Below are 12,368 nucleotides of genomic sequence, written 5' to 3'. Positions count from 1 at the left end.
CAGCAAGCCACAGCTGGCCTGGCATTGGTTCAAAAAGACTCCTCTCTCTGCCCCCTCCCTCTCTTTTCCACGCTCAAGCTGAAGTCCCCTCCTCCACTCCCTACCCCAATCCGGTTACACAGTGTGAATCAATAGCCAGTTCCTTCCAATTGGCTGAGAGAAGTGCCAGAGGGAAACTCCTAGTTCTCTGGCTACAGACTTGGGCTAGGGAAGCAGCTTATAAGGTCAATGTCCCAAACTGAAGCAGACAGCAGTACAAATAAACAGCCACAGGGAGACAGACATGGAGTCAGGAAAATCCCCTACGTGACTAGACTATCGGTTTCAGTACTGCCATGGCTGGGAACGTCAGGTTCAAGCCCATGACAATGAGGCCAAAGAGTTTACTTGGAATAAGTAGTGTCCCAAGCCCATTTCTCCTTAAACTGACCACGCGTGGGATGGATGGAATTCAGTTTCAAACAATTATAAAAATGATCCACTTGACTTAATTGAGGAAGAAGAATACTCTACATTAGTGAGAAGCTTGAACCGTAGACAGTCTTGAAAGTAAATGCCAGTGGGGATGGGCGCTGCTGGGTGGTGCCCCGGAAGAAGAATGGTTGTTTGAGACCCCAGATGCTATTTAAATTCTACTTCCAACCGCAGTTTGCTGTGATAAAAGGTGCCAGCAGTGGACTTATCATGAGATTGTGAAACTCACGTTTCAGGATCCTTCTCTTAGAGGGACACTAACAATGTGAACACATGGTCATATAATGTGGAAATTTCAAATGTAAGATGTCTTGGTATTCTTTTTCTTAAAGAAGGTCCCCCCAACTCAAATATGCTTCAGACCTCTCAAAGCCTGAATCTACCCCATTTGGGAGAGACTTTTGGGGCAGGTGGAGAGGTGAAGGTGATTGCCTTTGGAGTCCACTCTTGTTCCTGTCGACTTAAAATGAAAGGGAAGGGTACCCTGCTGTGACAGTCCAGCTTTTCATTTTCAGTGGGGCCTTTGGGCTCAAACTTCTACTTCCAGGCCAACCACCCTTATGCCCCTCAGAACACTTCAGTGTGCTCCTACAGGCATGCCCTATAATCATGGCTCTTACTTCAGGAGAAGTAATCGAGAGAGTGCATGTGGCAGGCACATAGAAAGCATTCAGTAAGTGCTATGATGGACAGAGTTTGTATGCTCAGAGTGGAAACGTCTTTCTTCTGGGTGGTTTTGTAACATCTTACATCGAACAGCAAGGTCAACTGGCTTTTATCTGGAGTCTGACTGTGCTTGTTCTGCAGAATAAAGCATAACTTTCCCGTGATCTGTTGCCAGAAAGTGTGAGGAACTCTCAGATTGACCAATGATGGTGGTGACTTCTGGTATCTAATGTGTCATTTATATGCTGGATTTAAGATTATCTGACAGTTTGAAGAACATTCTGATCATCTTAAAGCTTTAAACATACAACTGTCTGTGTTGAAGGTAATGAGTACAGTCTCACTCATTCAGCAAGAGCAACTGCTCTTAAAAGGAAAATTCTGGACTGGTTTGACAGGGCTGTGTGACTACTCTAGCGTCTGAGAGTCTAATTCTAATCCAAGAATGCGGTTTTTACAACAGATAAATGAATACCACAACTCAGACTGGCATTGGCAAATGTTGCTGAGAATAGGCCCTTTCAATGAAGCAGTTAAGAATGACTTGTAACTATTGTAAAAATAATGTTTGTGGTTGATTTATTAAATGATACTATTAAAGAATTTAGAAATAGTCCCTTTCATATATAGGTTATATATTTTGAACTTTAAACTCCATTTTCAAAGAAGGTAAAAACATATATTTCAGTCCAGTTCACTATCCAAGTTTTCACTAATTATATATTAGAAAACCCTTATTATAGACCAAGTGGTGAGTGGTGAGTTACCCTGAATAGAACACTGGACTAGGATTCATAAGTCCTAAATTCTTGTCTTAACTCTCCCTAAACTACTGCAATTCATTTAATTTCTCTAAGCCTCAGTTTCTTCATCTGTAAAATGATGGGGTTGAACTACATATTTAGCATTTATTGAGCTATTTCTGCGTGTCAGGGATTGTGCTAGGAATTTTATGTACATCATTATGCCGCTATATATTTCTATTATTAATTCTTTCAATGGGTGATACTTTTTATCCCTATTTTATAGATAAGGAAACTGAGGCTCAGAGAGACTAACAAACGTTTCCAAGATCACACAGATTGAAGGTAGCAAAATAAAGATTCAAACTGGGTTAGATCAGGCCCAAAGCCTACACATTTAACTATTATTGGGACTGTTATTCTTGGAGGGTCTCAAAAAACTCTTCCAGATTTAAACTGCTTTTCCACTATTTCTACATAACAATCGATTTCAGGATTGACAGGATTTCGTTGTTATCTGAATACATTTGAAAGAGGTTGTGGCGGTTAATTCCCAGTTAATCTAACTGAAATAAAAAAACGCAAATGCAGACCCATTTATTCAAACTGGCTCAGAACTAATTTTCAGCAAAATTAAAAAATACCAATCAAGAAAACACCAATGGCCATTTGAGTTTATAACACTCTCAAGTTCATTCTGACCATATTACATTTTTTAGGCATGAACCCTGTTTAGAAAATGAACTCTGTGCTAAAAGGGAGAAATTCACCACTCTTGGCTCTTTCCCAATTAGAAAACCCTAAACCAAACACTCACTTTTTCTAGTCTCTAATGGCTTTAAACTCCGCCCCAGCCACCACAGACACTGACTGTGTGGTCTGACTGGTTAGTGGTGGTGGCAATTTTAATTCTACCCCAACTCCTCAAAAAAGGTGGCTGGAATTCCATGTGAATCTATCAACAAGCATATGTTTCACTCCTAGTGTTTCTAACACATCGTGGATGGTCTGTGGTATTTTAGGGGCCGAGAGGGGGCAAATGGGGAAGGGGTGGTGAGCTTGTATTTTGAAGTTTTTCTTTTTCATTTTGAAAATAATACGTACTCATTACTCCATCACAGTAACTGCTCATAAATCATTCTTTAATATTTGAATATCCTTTGGGACTTACTACTTTTTAGACTTTGTTTAATGTCCAGTTTAATAGTCTTTTGAATAATGAATTTATCAAATGAATTATAAATTATGAATTTATAAAATGGTTTGCATTACTTTAAAAATTGAGCAATCAGTACGCCTTTAAATCATTGCACATACCTTCATAACTTAAGATTGTAAACACATGGATTTATCAAATTAATTATCTTAAATATTTAAATATTGATTGTTAATGTAAAAACTTCTAAACATTCTATTTAAGCCACAATTTTACCATAATTGTCTTCCATTTAAACACTTAAAAAGAAGATATGCACAGTATTAAAATGATTAAAAGTTGATCTGTACTCTAAACTAATGCTAGTACTGACATGTTAATACCATGGATTTAAATACTATTACTTTATTTATATTTCTTCCCAGGTTTGCCTTCTAATGCTTCAATGATTTTAATATTTTTATATCTCATCAGATCAAGGAAAAAGGATCAGTCTCAGAAAAGCAAAGGTTCTTGATAATTTTTTGGTTACCCATTCAAGTTCCTTTTTATAATAAGGTTTCACCTGTTACATCATGGGCGTTTTAATTTTCTGTTTTTCATACAGATTCTAATTTTCCAAACCTATTGCCTTTCTAAAAATGATTTATTCTTTAGTTGTCATGGCTGTCTTGCCATCTTGATATACTGATTTGAACTATTAGTGTAAATGAAAACTAATAAAAACCTTATCGGTATTTTATCTACCTGGACCGTGTTGGCATTTTTTAATGCTTTTAAGGGTCATCTAGAGCAAAGCATTGGCACCAGCATCTATGTCATTCTCAACTGCTACAGATGAATTACAGGTGTGCCAAGATAAAGACCCTCTCTGCCCTGAGCTGCTCGGGGTGTGTTCAGGAGCCCTGGGGTAAAAAGGGGACATCAAACAACCCTATAGTGTGCCATCAGTTATTTGCCGTTAGAAAAATGTTTCACTTTCTACGTGTACCATAAAATAAAATATTTGAGAAGTACTGGTCTGGAGGCTTCATGTCTCAGGAAAGGAGGGATTGAACTTCCATGGTCATTTCCTTTTTCTAAGACCTGGAACTAAGTTATCATTCCCCTTGGTTATTGTGTGTATGCAACCACCAGCGCTGATCACCTGCAGAACAGTGCTTTGCCAGGTCTGATACATTTTTCTTATTCTTCTTACAGCACCTACTTTCCTCGGAATTACCAACCATTCCCTCTGTTTATTATTTCCTGCTACTACTAAATTTAACTATAAATTATGAACTGCTTTTTCTTTTTAGAAAGAGATGAAACAAAATATTCATATAGGTATTATATTCTCTGATTTATTAAAATCAATAAGAAAGTAAATACGGTCTATCATATTAACCCTCTTTTTTTATCACAATGATGTTTTATTACACCTTATATGAACTTTCTCTTTCGTGAATCATTAGGAACAACCTATTCTTTCTTAGAAACAAGGTATTCTGCTTAAACACAATGCTTTCCTAAACTATTTTATTTTATTTTACCTTGTCTATTTTTGTAGTGGCAATTTAGCTAAGGAAAACGCTTTCAAGCTGACTCATTTGTACTTTGAACTTTGCCTCTAGCATTTTTCATAAAAATCCTGTGTCTGGCTGCACAGGTGGTCCCAGACCCATCCTACCTTACTCTGCCCCAAAACATGCAATCAGCTACTGTCCAAAGGATACTGATTCCCTTAAGAAAAGTCAGAAGGACCCAAATCTGAGCTAATGATGCACAATCAGAATAGGCGGTGGGAGCACCTGCAGCAAATACTGCTGTGGGCCTACTTTTAGCACCAAGTGACGGAACTGGAAATGCACATGCACTTTTAAGGGAGGCTATGAGTTTACAAAGAATTTTGTTTTTTAGCATGGTATATTTCTATGTGTTACTTTTCTTACAGTTTGTGGCTTTATCAACAACAACTACTGCCTTCTACATTAACAGGAGCAACAATAAAAACAACTACAAAAAACCCCAAACCCTATGATTCCATTATTTCCCATTGCTACCAAAAAATGGCATTTTGTTAAAGAGCATGCCTGGCTTTTATTTTTTTCTTGTAAAAGTCACTTGACTTTTGAGTTTTAAAAACTTCATCTTTAAAATAAGGAATAGAATAAAATCTGTTAGATTCTGCACTCTAACAGGCAGTTAAAAGGATTCAATGTAATTTATAAAAGGTCATGTAGAGAGAAAGTCTAACCTCAGCAGGTGATTGGCATGACTGGGCTCACCTCCTGGGCTTGGGCTGGAGTGGCCACTGAGGGAATGGCCTTTGAGACCATCTAAGTGCCCAGGTCACTGGAGACAGTGAGACTTCTAGTGGACTAAGATGCACCAGGGTGCTGTTCACCCACAGAATCCTTGAACAACTAGCAAAACGGGCAAAGCCAACTTCCTCAAAACTCTGGAAAACAGTTAAATGGTTGAAATAACTGGGTGAGGGCTGAATCAAGAAAATGCAGCTTTAAAAATAGTTGGAGAAGCTTTGGGTGCACTTGCGGGTCCTTCCTCTATTCCCTCCCTGGAGTGGTGTAGGGCCAGCCTGCACTCCCATTGCGAGTCTCTGGCCCTGGTTCCCCAGCCTGTTCCAGAGGGAGTAGAGTAACCCCTATGCACATGCTGGGATGCCTATATATCAGTGCCAATTTATTGTGTGGGAGCCTGAAAGACTGAACCAGGAAACTCATCTCTGACTTGCCCTTCCAGAACTTGCTCTGCAAACAGAAGCACCTTGTGAACAGCTAAACACTGCATGAGATAATTAAGTCAAAGTGGTCTGGGACAAAGGATTATCTGCTTTAATACATACAATAGAATACCAAGGAGGGGGAGAAAGTCTACTTCATCGGGAGCAGGGGGGGCATTTGAACTTCTGTAAATGGGGAGAACCCTGAAGGCCACGTGGGATCACAAGCCCAGAACATGCCATAGGCTCAGAAAAGACAGAGAGGACTCTGCACTTCACTTTTACCATGGGCTTATCTTCTTGATGGGAGGGCTAAACTGTGAAGAGGGATCCAGCAATGCAGTGCCAATTTGCAAAGACCGTCAAAGCTGTATTTTGCTTTGGTTTGACTTTGCCAGCTTCTGGCACTCAAGTAAATCTCTGTCACATCAATAGCTGGAAACAAATTTAGGGAACAGTCAGCCCAGGGATTAAAACACAGAGTTAACACTTTAAAATATTAAAATGTACAGTTTGCAACAAAAGATTACAATATAAAGAAACAGGGAATGATGGCCCATTCGAAGGCGCAAGAAAAAGTTCAAGAACCATCAACAAAGAAGACCAGACTTTGGACATATCAGAGCAGGACTATTAAAAAGTGATCTTCTATATGCTCAAGAAGATAAAGGAAAACATAGCAAAGAACTAAAGGCTCCCCAGAAAACTATAAATGGAAAGGAACCAAATAGAAATACCTGCATTGAAGACCACAATAATTGAAATGAAAATTTCCCTAGAGAATATTTTTTTGTATCTTCTATGGTGGGGGTCACATTTCATTCTTTTTCTCCATGTCATTATCCCATTATTGCAGCACGTTTTATTGATTTTGGGGGGAGGGCAGTGCATGGGCTGGGACTTGAACCCAGATCTCCTGCATGGCAGGTGAGAATTATACCGTTGAACTATCCTAGCACCCCCATGAGAGGATTTTAACAGTAGATGAAGCTGGCAGAAGAAAGAATCAGTGAACTCGAAGACAAGGCAATCGAAATGATTCAAGCTGAGGAGAAGAAAGGAAAAAAAAACAAATAGAAATGAACAGAACCTAAAAAACCTATGGAATACCATAAAGTATATCAATATATGCATTATGGCATTCCTAGAATAGAAGAAAGAGAGAAAGGGGCAGCAGGAATATTTAAAGAAATAATGACAAAAAATTTCCCAAGTTCAACAAAAGGCATGAATACATACTTTCAAGACCAACAAATCCCAAACAGGATAAATATGAAGAGAACCATATCTATCCACGTGTTAGTCAAATTGTCAAACACAAAGGACAAGGAGAAAGTTCTGATGGCTGCAAGAGGATAGAAACATGTCACATACATGGGAGTCCCAATAAGATAAAGTACCTCATAGTTTTTCATCAGAAACCATGGAAACAAGCAGGCAAGGGTGAAATATTTAAAGTGCTGAAAGAAAACAATCACCAACCAGTAATTTTTTATGCAGTGAGACTGTCTTTTAAAAATGAGGGAGAGATTAAGACATTCCCAGATAAACAAGAGTTTAGGGAATCTGTCACCACTAGACCTACCCTAAAAGCAAAACTAAAGGGAATTATTTTAAAGAAAAGGACATCAGACGATCAAAATGGCATAAAGAAATAAAGGTTTCTGATAAAGGTAACTATATGGGTAATTATAACCCCAGAACTAATGTATTGTAGTTTTTGGTATGAAGCTCCATTTTTTAATTCTCACATATTCTAAAATGCAAATGCATAAAAAGTAATGATGAATATATGATTTTAGACCTAGAACATACAAAGATAACATTTGTAACAAGTACAACAAAAAGGTACAGAGGGCAGAAGGCTATAGAAATCGTGTTTCTATAAACTATTGGAGTTAAGTTGATATCAAATCAAACATGATTGGTACGGATTAAGGATAGTAAACATAAGTCCCATGGTAACCATAAAGTAAAACATAGGAAAAATATATATACCGAAGGAAATGAGAAGGGACTTGAAATAGTATACTACAAAAATCAAATAAATATGAAAGTAGGCATAACAGAAAATTGAGAAATAAAGATGGTGTAAGACTTACAAAGACCGAATAGAAAAATGGTTGAAGAAAGTCCTGCATTATCAGTAGTTAATTTAAATTAAATGGATGGAGCACAGTTGCTCTGGCTGGCAGTAAAGGCAGGGTTCTAAGAGGAAGTGCCAAAGCCACTGAGTGAAGTGAGGATTTTACTAGAAAAAAAAATGGCTTCATCTTCATCATCCTCTTCAGCTGGTGGGATCAGCAGAAGTTATGTCTCTGGATCTGGTCTCAGTGTCTCAGAACTTGCCCACCATGGAAAGCCCTTTTCACCTACCCCAAAGGAACTAGGGAGATGTTAGAAGATGGGAATGCAGAGCCAAAATCCGCAGGGCAGGCTGTGAAGCCGACGACTCCAACAGAGGGTCTGGACGAACTCCACAGGAAAGGCTTGCCAGCCAAAGCAGGAAGAGAGCCTGTCTCTTCTGAATCCTCCTTAAAAGGCTTCCCATGATTAGATTAAGCATTACTCATTGCAGAAGACACTCCCCTTTGGCTGATTACAAATGGAATCAGCTATGGATGCAGCTGACGTGATCATGATCTAATTCTATGAAATGTCATCATTGCAACACACAGGACAACACTTGCCCAACCAGACAAACAGGTACCACAACTTGGCCAAGTTGACACATGAACCTGACCATGACAAACATATATACAAAAAAGCAATAAATTTCAAAATACATTGCACCAATTAGTTGTAGAACAGATTTCAGAGTTGGTACAGGTTACAATTCCACAATTTTAGGTTTTTACTTCTAGCTGCTCTAAAAAGTGAGAATTACACCACTGAACTATCCTAGTACTGGAGACTAAAGATATGGAGGCTAAAAGAAATATCAATATAATGATTCAACAGTCATACTCATTTGTTAAACCCTACCTTCTCTCTATAACTCCACCACCAGCTTTGATCTTTTTTCCACTCTTTAGAGGTATTCGGGCTATGCCCATTCTAACTTTTTCATGTTAGAAGGGGCTATTGATAATATGGGATAAGGGTATGGAACTAGTTGATGTTCTGGAGAGGCTCAGCCCTCTGCATTTTAGGACTTATCTGGTTCAGGGACCCATTTGGAGGTTTTAAATTTCTGAAAAGTTACCCTAGTGCATGGAACCTTTGTAGAATCTTATATAATGCCCTAGGTATTCTTTAGGATTGGGAGGAATAGTTTTGGTTGGGGTTTGGCAAGTTATGGTAGGTAGCAATGTCTAACTGAAGCTTCTGTAAGAATGACCACCAGAGTAGCCTCTCAACTCTATTTGAACTTTCTCAGCCACTGATACTTTATTTGCTACATTTCTTTTCCTTTTTGGTCAAGATGGCATTGTTGATCCCATGGTGTCAGGGCCAAGCTCATCTTTGGGAGTCACTACCACATTGCTAGGGAGACTTTCATCTGTGGATTTATGTCCCATGTAGTGGGGAGGATAATAGTTTCACTTGTATACTTAAGCTTAGAGAGAGAGAGAGACCACATCTGAGCAATGAAAGATGTCCTCTGGGGAGACTCTTAGGCATACCCATAGGTAGCTAAGCTTTTCTGCTACATACATAAACTTCACAAGTGCAAGCCTCAAGATCAAGGGCTTGGTCTGTTCTTTTGGGTTCCCCAATGTTTGACACAATATCCGGGGTTTCCTTGGTGGTTAAATTTGATAGTTCCATATTTTTTCTTCTATCCCACAAGGGACTTAACCAAAACCCTTTTGAACACAAAAATCCTGAGTTCATGTCAGTGGATTTAAGCAATTCTGTAGAAAATAAGTGCTTTGAAAGAACTGCAAAAAAAAAAGTAAATGGATTAAATTTTCCAGACAAAAGTTAGGGATTGACATAATGGATAAAATGGAATGACCCAACCATATGCTGCTTACAAGAGACTTACCTTAAATTCAAAGACACAAGTAGCCTGAAAGTAAAAGGGTGGAAAAAATATATACCATGCAAATAGTATTCAAAATAGAGCCTGGATAGCTATGCTAATATCAGATAAAATAGACTTTAAGCAAACAACTGTCATGAGGGATAAAGAAAATCACGATATACTGATAAAGGCATTAATACAACAAGAAGACATAATAATTATTAATATATATGTACTAACAACAGAGCACCAAAATATACATAGCAAATATTGGCAAGAGTTGAAGGGATAAATAGACGGTTCTACATTAATAGTAGGAGACTTCAATACACCACTTTCAATAACAGATAGACAAAAAAAAATCAATATTAAAAACCAACTAGACCCAAAAGACTTATATAGAAGACTTTGTCCAATAGCAGAAGAATAGACATTCTTTTTTAGTGTACATGGGGATCATTTTCTAGAAAAACCATACGTTAGGTGACAACACAAGTCTCAATGAATTAAATAATATTGAAATAGTACAATGTATCTTCTCTGACTACAATGGAAAAAAAAGCTTGAGATCAATAACAGAGGGAGAAGTAGAAAATTCAGAAATGAGGAAATTAAACAACATACTCTTAAACAAACAATGGGTCAAAGAAGAAATCCAAAGTTAATCAGGAAATATCTTAAGGCAAATGAAAGTTAAAACACAACATATCAAAACTTATGGGATGCAGCAAAGGCAGTGTACTGAGAGGAAAATTTATAGCTCTAAATGCCTTCCTTAAAAATGAAGAACGATCTGAAATCAGAGACCTTACCTCACATTAGAGGATATAGAAAAACAAGAGCAAACTAAACCCACTGTGAGCAGAAGGGAAATACAAAGATTAAATCAGAGATAAATGAAATAGAGAACAATAAACAATAGAGAGAATTAAAACCAAAAGTTGGTTCTTTGAAAAATTAATAAATTTGACAAATTTTTAGCTAGACTGACAAAGAAAAAGAGAGAGGACTTAAATAAGTAAAACAGAAATAAAAGGCAGAACATTATTAATCCCACAGAAATAAAAAGGATTATAAGAGGATACTATGAACAACTGTACAACATATTAAATAACCTAGATGAAACACATAAATTCCTAGAAACACACAGATTACCTACATTTACTCAGAAAAAATAGATATCTCAATGGTCCATAAAAAAATAGAGATTGAATTAGTAGTCAAAAACTTCCAAACAAAGAAAAGCCCAGCACCAGATGGCTTCACAGGTGAATTTTACCAAACGTTCCAAGGAGAAAGGGAACACTACCTAACTCATCCCATAAGGTCATCACCTAATACCAAACTGAGATTAAGATATCATGAAAAAAGAAAATTACAGATCAAAATCCCTCATGAATATAGATGCAGAATCCTCAACAAAATGCTACAAAACAGCACATTAAAAGAATGATAAATCATGATCAAGTGGGATTTAGCCCAGGTATACAAGGATGGCACAACATAAGAAAATCAATGAACATAGTACACTACATTAATAGAATGAAGGGAAACATACACATACACACACACACACACACACACACACACACACACACGCACGCACACATTCATCTCAACTGATGCTGAAAAGACATTTGACAAAATCTGGCATCATTTCTTGATAAAAACACTTAGAAAACTAGAAACAAAGAGATGTTTCCTCAGCATGATAAAGAACATATATGAAAAACCCACAGCTAATATCTTACTCACTGGAAAAACTGAAAGCTTTCCCTCTAAGATCAGGAACAAGACACAAGGATGCCCAATGTCACCACTATATTGGACATTGTACTGGAAGTTTAAGCCAGACCAATTAGGCAAGAAAAAAGAAATAAAAGGTGCCAAAATTGGAAAGGAAGAAGTAACACTTTACCTATTCGTAGATGACAATCCTATATAAAGAAAATCTTGAAACATCCACAACAAAAGCTATTAGAGTAATAAACAAATTCAACTAAGTGGTAAGGTACAAGATCAACATGCAAAAATTTGTATTTCTATATGTCAGTAATGAGCAATATGAAGAGGAAATCAAGAAAAATTCTATTTACAACAGCAATTAAAAGAATCAAATATCTAAGAACATCGGTCCACATAATTGAACTATACAGAAATGAATGTGGGATTTGGCACCAGGATAGTTAGATATGATATCCAACATTATCACTTGCTAGTTGTCCAATCATAGGCAGGTTAATAAGGCTCTCTGACTTTCAATTTGTGTTCTCTAAAGTGGAAATAGTGAGAATCTCCTTCATGGACAAGATTGCAATGAAAGAGGTTGAATTAGCACCAACCTTTGGTTAATACCCCAGCTCTCTGTCTGCTCTGGAAGAAGCATTTTTATCCTACTTACCAGTTGCCTTCATTACTTCTTTCTGTAAGCCCCAGGGATCCCAGGAGAGTACTTTGCACAAATAGTCCCTCAATAGTTGTTGAACTGAATGAATATATTTAAAATATCTTGTTCTAAGATATGCTGCATTGGTGAATGTGGTTGCTATAATTTGATACTTCTCTGAGGAACTCAAATTGCCATATATAGCTTAGATAGACTTTCATATTTGGAAAGATTCTCGACAATCCAGCCTT

The 12,368-nt window shown here is 37.4% G+C and overlaps 1 protein-coding gene across 16 annotated transcripts in view; it reads right to left on the bottom strand.

Moving 5' to 3' along the window:
- The window catches only part of LOC143653850 (uncharacterized), a 353,382-nt gene that overhangs the window by 117,756 nt on the left and 223,258 nt on the right, over positions 1–12,368 (bottom strand). The gene's annotated exons all lie outside the window — the stretch shown is intronic.

The sequence above is a fragment of the Tamandua tetradactyla genome, chromosome 13, assembly GCF_023851605.1.
Source record: "Tamandua tetradactyla isolate mTamTet1 chromosome 13, mTamTet1.pri, whole genome shotgun sequence".
In the NCBI taxonomy this organism is placed as follows: domain Eukaryota; kingdom Metazoa; phylum Chordata; class Mammalia; order Pilosa; family Myrmecophagidae; genus Tamandua; species Tamandua tetradactyla.
The sequence above is the reverse complement of the archived record's forward strand: the minus strand, read 5'-3'. Positions and strand labels throughout refer to the sequence as shown.